The sequence below is a fragment of the Moschus berezovskii genome, chromosome 10 (assembly GCF_049115385.1).
Source record: "Moschus berezovskii isolate FMDL1 chromosome 10, NW_MosBer_1.0, whole genome shotgun sequence".
Taxonomy (NCBI): domain Eukaryota; kingdom Metazoa; phylum Chordata; class Mammalia; order Artiodactyla; family Moschidae; genus Moschus; species Moschus berezovskii.
Window position 1 is genome coordinate 37,437,053 of NC_142469.1, and position 7,854 is coordinate 37,444,906.

Genomic DNA, 7,854 nt, shown 5'->3' on the forward strand with positions numbered 1-7,854 from the left:
GGAAAGCCCTTAGAGAGATGAGAATACCAGATCATCTTACTTATCTCCTGAGAAACCTGTATGCAGGTCAAGAAGCATCGGTTAGAATCCTCTGTGGAACATCTGATTGGCTCAAGTTTGAGAAAGGAGTACAACAGGGCTGTCTGCTGTCACCCCTTTTGTTTAACCTGTACACTGAGCATATCATGAGAAATGCCAGGCTGGGTGAGTTACAAGCTGGAATCAAGATAGGCAGGAGAAACATCATCAACTTCAGATATGCGGATAATACCACTCCAATGGCAGAAAGCAAAGAGGAACTAAAGAACCTCTTGATGAGGGTGAAGGGGAAAGTGGAAGAGCTGACTTAAGACTTAATATTAAAAAAAACTAAGATCATGGCATCAGCCTCATTAACTGCATGGCAAATAGAAGGGGAAAAGGTGGAAGTAGTGACAGATTTCCTTTTCTTGGGCTCTAAAATCACTGTGGACAGTGACTGCAGCCATGAAATCAGAAGGCAATTGCTTTTTGGCAGGAAAGCGATGACAAACCTAGACAGTGTGTTGAAAAGAAGAGACATTACTCTGTAGACAAAGGTCCGTATATCAAGGCAATGGTCTTCCCAGGGGTCAGGTATGGTTGTGAGAGCTGGACTGTAAAGAAGGCCAAAGAATTGATGTCTTTGAACTGTGATGCTGGACAGCAGGGAGTTCAAACCAGTCAATCGTAAGGGAGATCAGCCCTGAATATTCACTGGAAAGTCTGATACTGAAGCTGCAACTATAGTATTCTGGTCATCTGATGTGAACAGATGACTCAACTGCCCTAGAAAAGATTGAGGGCAGAAGGAGAAGAGGGCATCAGAGGATGAGATGGCTGGATGGCATCACCGATGCAATGAACATGAACTTGGGCAAACTCTGGGAGACGGTGAGGGACAGGGAGGCCTGGCATGCTGCAGGCCATGGGGTCTCAAAGAGTTGGACACAACTGGGTGACTGAACAACAACAACTTTCTTAAAAAGGCGGGACCACACCACATTACCTGCCTCCTGAGAAACCTGTGTGCAAATCAAGAAGCAACAGTTAGAACTGGACATGGAACAATGGATTGGTTCAGAATTGGAAAAGGAGTATGTCAAGGCTGTGTATGGTCACCCTGCTTATTTAACTTACATGCAGAGTACATCATGCAAAATGTCAGGCTGGATGAAGCACAGGCTGGAGTCAAGATTGCCTGGAGAAATATCAATAACCTTAGATAGGCAGATGATACGACGTAAATGGCAGAAAGTGAAGAGGAACTAAAGAGATTCTTGATGAAGGTGAAAGAGGAGAATGAAAAAGCTGGCTTAAGACTCAACATTCGAAAAACAAAGATCATGGCATTTGGTCCCATTACTTTGGTCCCATTACTTGGTCCCATAGCAAATAGATGGGGAAAAAGTGGAAGCAGTGTCAGATTTCATTTTCTTGGGCTCCAAAATGTTTATGAGTGGCTGAAAAACTGAAAATACCTCATTGAGAATATGATAGTAGTTTTTAAATAATTTCCAGAAACTCTTTGATTCTGCTATGTATTATTATATATAATTACTCATCTTTTCTATTTCTGTTTAGAAAAATGCCTTTTCTCTTTATTCTTTGAATTAATTTAAAACTAATTTATTTGTGTCAACAGCAAATATCACTGCTTTTCTCACTGAATAATTCATCAGGTATTAAATACAAATCCCTATAATGTTTTAGGGATAAAGAACATGATTTTCACTTTCTTCTTGAATTGGGCTGATGTGTGAAGATGTTGTTTTCTTTTGGCCTTCCATTATTTCCTTCCATTACCTCCAAGTTGAACTCCAACTCCTTTTCCTGCTAGTTATTTAAATTAATACATAGAATAATGAGTGATTTTACTGGTATGTTACAGAGTACTGTACAAGATATTCTAATGGACAAAGAATCCATTGAGTTTAAGGCATTATCATAGTAGGTGGTGTTATTTAGAACTTATATATGGATGAAGCAATGTCAAAGTTTGAAGACAGAGGGCAAATAGGGCAGGAGTTCTAGGAAAGGATAGTAAGTGTAAGGGTGGCGCATGAAAATAAGATGGAGTTATAGGATTCTGGGAAATTGGCAATAACAGACTTGGTGCTTCTGTGGAAAATGAATCAGAATTATGGTTTGAGTGATAATACTGATAACAGATGACTGATTGCAGTTGTTTGACTGTCAGAAGAGGTGCAGGGTACTCCTGTTAAAAAAACCAGTTGTTTAAAAATTTTATCTAAAAATAGTGAATAGTTTTAGTAGGATTATTAAAGATTATTTATTTAGAATGAAATCTTGGTGTGTTTGCTGATGTAACACTTGATTCCAGTTAGTATAGTGTTCTTTCCTGAGTTTATGTCTTTCTGAAGTTCTCACAATTTCTGCTTTGTGAGAGCTGTTCATTGGTTTTTTACCATCTCTGTTCTTTGGAAAGTTTCCTGAGTCTTCTAATTTGTGATCTTTGTTTTTCCTTGTTGGATTTGCTTCATGTCATATTTGTTAGTGTAAAGGGCTCAGGGAAAGAAAGATTGTGGAGGATTATTGAGTGTTGAAAATAGCCTTGCATTAGAATGTAGCTAATAGGTTGATATTTATAACATAATGTCAGCTTTAAAACATGCTGTGGATTAGATTATTCCATATCAGTGTCATGTGGATACTTTATATATGCTTTGCATATTAATACTTTGGTCTTTAATTATATCAATCTTTCTGTCATTCACTAACTGTAGGTTTACAAAGTGTTTGTTTTTTTCTGATTTATAAAATTAAATCTATCCTTATTAAATTCCAAACCTCATCGAATAACCTAAAAAGTGTTTATTTCCTTCATGCGACAAGTTGACTCACTGGAAAAGACTCTGATGCTGGGAGCGATTGGGGGTAGGAGGAGACGGGGAAGACAGAGAATGAGATGGCTGGATGGCATCATTGACTCGATGGACATAAGTTTGAGTGAACTCCGGGAGTTGGTGATGGACAGGGAGGCCTGCAGAATATTTTAGTGAAGTTTTACTGTTAAGTTTTACTATTAATATTTGTCTTAGAAAAGGATACATATTCCTTCTGGATTTCTGAGGCTTTGGCATGAAGCGCTGCATTATTTGGTTTGCTGTGACAATTTTTTGGTGAAATGTGTGAGTGCATTTGAAATCTTAAAGCTGATTATTTGATGAGTAATATTGCACTATATATACGTACCACATCTTCTTTGTCCCTTCATCGGTTGACGGACATCTAGGTTGCTTCCCTGTCCTGGCTGTTGTAAACAGTGCTTCTGTGAACATTGGGATGCATGTGTCTTTTTTGATTATGATTTTCTCAGAGGATATGCCCAGTAGTGGATTTTCTGGGTTGTATGTTAGATTTATTCCTAGTTTTTTAAGGAATCTCTGTATTGTAGTCCATAATAGCTGTATCAGTTTATATTCTCACCAACAGTGTAGAAGGGTTCCCTTAGCTCTAGTGAGATGGATGAACCTAGAGCCTGTTATACATAGTGAAGTCAGTCAGAAAGAGAAAAACAAATATAGTATATTAATGTATATATATGGAATCTAGAAAATGATACTGATGAACCTATTTGCAGGGAAGGAAATGAGACGCAGACGTAAAGAATGGACTGTGGACAGTGGTGGGGGGAGAGAGTGGGACGAATGAAGAGTAGCATCAACATTTATACGCTGTCGAGTGTGAGATGGATAACTGGTGAGAAGTTGCCGTGTAGCACCGGGAAAATGGTCTAGCTCTCTGTCATGACTTGGAGGGATGGGAGGGGAAGGGGAGAAAGGCTGTGGAGGGAGGGGATGTATGTATAATTATGGCTGATTTGCCTTGTCCTATGGTAAAAACCAACACAGTGTTGTAAAAATTTCTTAAAAATTAAAAAAAAGATTATTGTTAAAACCTCAGTATACATAGCAAATAACTGCATGATTTATATACTACAAGGGACTGACTAGTAACAAAAACTCCCAATTTAATTCTTACCACAATTTACGTACTATGCTTGATACAATATGTGTACTTACAGCCATTGTAAATTATTGTCATTTCCTTTCTGAAGATATTTAAGGTAGTTTATGGAAAACAGTATTATAGCACTGTGTGATCAGTATGGTAGCCGCTAGTAGCATGGGGTTATTGAGTGCTTGAACTATGTCTACCCAAATTGAGATGTAAAATTCACACTGGATTTGAATAAAGAAAAGAATGTAAAATATCTTAATACTTTTTAACACTGATTGCATAATAATATAATATTTTAGATATAGTGGATTAAATAAAAGTTATTAAAGTTAGTTTTACCTTTTCATTTTTATTTTTTGATGTGATTGCTGTAAAACTTAAAATTATAAATATAGCTTGCATTATATTTTTATTGGACATTTGGTAGTGACAATGTAATTTGTAAAGGGTTTACTTTGAGATTTCTTGAGCATGTATGTATGTTTATATATTTCCCAGTAGAAATGGGATTGGCTTCTCAAAATAACTCTTGTCACTCCACTTAATACTCAATATAATAGAAATTTATATCGATTAGCATTATTTCTGTGATAAACTATATTCTACTGTCAGTCTGGCAGTCCTAAGAGCATACTCCTGTCATTTTGACAGTGCTAAAGGCCTCACTACCCACTCCTGTGTTCTTGCCTGGAGAATCCCAGGGACGGGGGAGCCTGGTGGGCTTCCATCTATGGGGTCACACAGAGTCGGACACGACTGAAGTGACTTAGCATAGCATAGCATAGCAAAGGCCTCACTGCAGTGGAATTGCCCTGGTTCTTTTGGCAAATAGAAAGTTAATGTGGCTATGGTGAGATATAAATGTCTGGGTTAGGGGCGATTTTAGATAGGAGAATCCCTGAAATTCTAAAGAGTTCTTTTGCTCACTTAGGGGATAGAGTAAAGGAATAATGTCAGTAATTGTTGCTAGAGTTCTCCAGTCGGGTGTGAAGTGCAGGCCTTCAGGTTCATTAGGAGGAAGAGGGAACCTTACCCTGGAGTCTCAGAGCATACTTGGCTGCTAGACTAGTGGATACCCACGTGAAGCTGAGCAGGTAAAGAGTGTGACTGCAACAGCTTTTCATATGTAAAGTTTGGTTGGAATTTGAGTGTTTAGGAGGGAAAAGCCTATCTTGCTACAAGCTTCTAAAATATGTTCTTTGCAAATAACATTATGCTTGTGTTAGATAATTCAAATATGTAACCTGTAATAGTAAATTTTGTGTTCTTGTTTATCTTAGCAATTATTTGTTTTTAAAAGACGATCATGGTTAAGTGGTATACCTCTATATACTAAATGTAAATTTAATTTTTGAGGTAGACATAAAAGAACATAAATAAGTTTTACTTCAATTCCATGACATATTAAATAAGCAGTATAGCTGAGAAGTAAGTCATCAGGCTTTAAACAAACTGAAAGGTACTGTCTAGTCAGACCTTTAGTGTTGTTTGCTTGTAACTGATGTTTCAAGTAATGCTCTTTGGTCATTGCTGAATGCTCAAGGTATTCTATGAATCATCTGAAAAAATAACATACTCTTTCCTATTCCTCTTTATTTTAATGTTGTGTTTTTTGATTATTTAAAAACTTAAAATTCATACATGAATGTAGAATATATATTTATCATACAGACTCTAAACGCTCTAAGAATTAGAAATATCCAATTTTATAAGTGACCTTATAGGAATAAAGGTACCTTTCTATGCTCTCTTCTGTGCAGCTTTGGGAAGTCTGTTCATTTATTCACTTCATAAACATTTATTGAATACTTACTCTGTTTCAAGAACTGCAGAGATCAACATGTAGAGGATTACATCAGAACTCAGCAGGGAAGGGACTCTCGTACAGAAAAATACTCTAACATTACCACTGAGTGGTTTACTTTTAGCATGGTATTTTGAGATTTTAAATAATGCTAAATAAGAGTGTGACATTTTTATATTTAACAAGTTGGAACACTAATTTAACATTAGCGGCGCCAGTTTTTAGCTGTGGTAATTTGTTCATGGGGTGTCAGATTCCGGGGTGGGAGGAAATAGATCTGTGACATGAGGAGAGATGAGCCTGCAGGACTACCAAATTGTAACATAAGCCACACCGCAGATCACCTGTTTGTTCCGTGATTTTCTTTGCTGAGACCTGGAGGCCATGTAAATAGCTGCTGTTGGCTCAGAGAGGAGAGTTGTCTTTGAAGTACACTTGTTGTGTGGGGCATAACCTAGATGTGGTTCCAGACTTGAGTGATTAAGGGAGAAGCAAGAGGAGGAGAGGACCCTGAGTCTAAAAAAGAACTGATGTTTTGCTTAGACTTGGCTCTGTAAGCTTCCACAGGAGCCTGCCTCTCATGAATCACAAGGTGCCTGAGAGGCAGGCTCACATGCAGTTCTTTCATCTTTTAAAACTTAAGTTCGGAGATGTAGTTTTAAATAGTCTATTTGGGGCTAATTTTCAAGCATACTTATATGTTTTACTAATGAAAAGGTACAGGTAGAATTAAATATTTTTTCTTTGATAATTCCCAACTGCTAATATGTATTAGAGATAATTTTCTTATCTAATTAACCTCATTTATTTCAAATAGGAAGGACTGATAAAAGTGGACTGTAGTTTAATCATATCTTCATTAGTTAGTTGTTTTTACTAAGAAATAATAGAACTGTCAAATAGTATAAATTTTGAGGTCATCTTGTGAATGTGTGTCAGAAAGGAAGATGAATAAGAAAGGTTAACATTTGCTGCATTGTGGTTATTTTAAGAAGAAACGAAGGCCTTGTAAGGTAAGGACTTGTTCAGTCCTTCATTTATTTATTCATGTAACCAATATTTATTGAGTGTCTATTATGTGTCAGGTATTATGCTAAAGGTTAGAATTAAATAGACATTTTCTCTGTTCTTTGTATACATAAAGTCTAGTGGAGAAGACAAGGCAGGAAATAATTATAAAAGATGAGATGGTTGGATGGCATCATTGACTTAATGGACATGAGTTTGAACCAGTTCTGGGAGGTAGTGGAGGACAGGGGAGCCTGGCATGCTACATTCCTTGGAGTCTCAAAGAGTCAGACATGACTCAGTGACTGAACAAGTGAAATGTAACTTACATACCATACATTTCACCCACTTAAAGTGTACACATGGGGTGGCTTTTAGTATATTCACAGAGTTGTATAAACATCACTGTATGAATTTTAGGACATTTCTACCACCCTAAAGAGAAACCCGACTCCCCTTAGCCACCACCCTCAACACCCTTATGCTCCTAACACTAGACAACCACTAGTTTTGGAAGACATCATACAAATTTCCCAGGGCTCTGTTTTCTTTGCTTGTGTATTTTATTACAGTGAGTAAGTTACATTACTTTACTTTGCTAAATGGTTTCTTTAAAATACCTCATCTTAATGTAAAATATCCTCTCATTCTTACCTTTTTTTCTTTTTTACAGAATATTTTAAGTGTTACTAAAGTAAAAAGAAGGTGAAATGGTAAACCTACACGTATATAACACCAAACTTACACAGGTATAAATTATAACACCTGGCAATATTATATCAGATATTCTGTGCTCATCCCCATACCTTAGGTAATATTTTAAACAAATCGAGAGTTCCTTCTTAAATTTTAATTAAAATAGTAGTAATATTTATTTTGCTTTTACTATGTGTAAGGCATTATAAGAGGTTTACGTGATTGTTTCAGTTAATAAAAAATTACATGTTGGGTACAATTCTATATCCATTCTATAGGTGACATAAATGATATTTAGACTGTTCTCTAACCTGTTTCCCTATTTTATTAAGGTTCATTTGATT

The 7,854-nt window shown here is 36.6% G+C and overlaps 1 protein-coding gene across 6 annotated transcripts in view; it reads left to right on the forward strand.

Moving 5' to 3' along the window:
• CEP85L (centrosomal protein 85L) overlaps positions 1-7,854 on the forward strand; it is a 209,058-nt gene that overhangs the window by 98,230 nt on the left and 102,974 nt on the right. The window contains exon 1 of one of the 6 annotated variants that reach the window (XM_055433473.2): positions 4,332-6,819. The exons of 4 other annotated variants lie outside the window; for them this stretch is intronic. The gene's annotated coding sequence lies outside the window, so the exon portion shown is untranslated. Of the gene's footprint in view, positions 1-4,331; positions 6,820-7,854 lie in introns of those variants that run through there. One more of the 6 variants, XM_055433471.2, reaches the window with a different exon arrangement.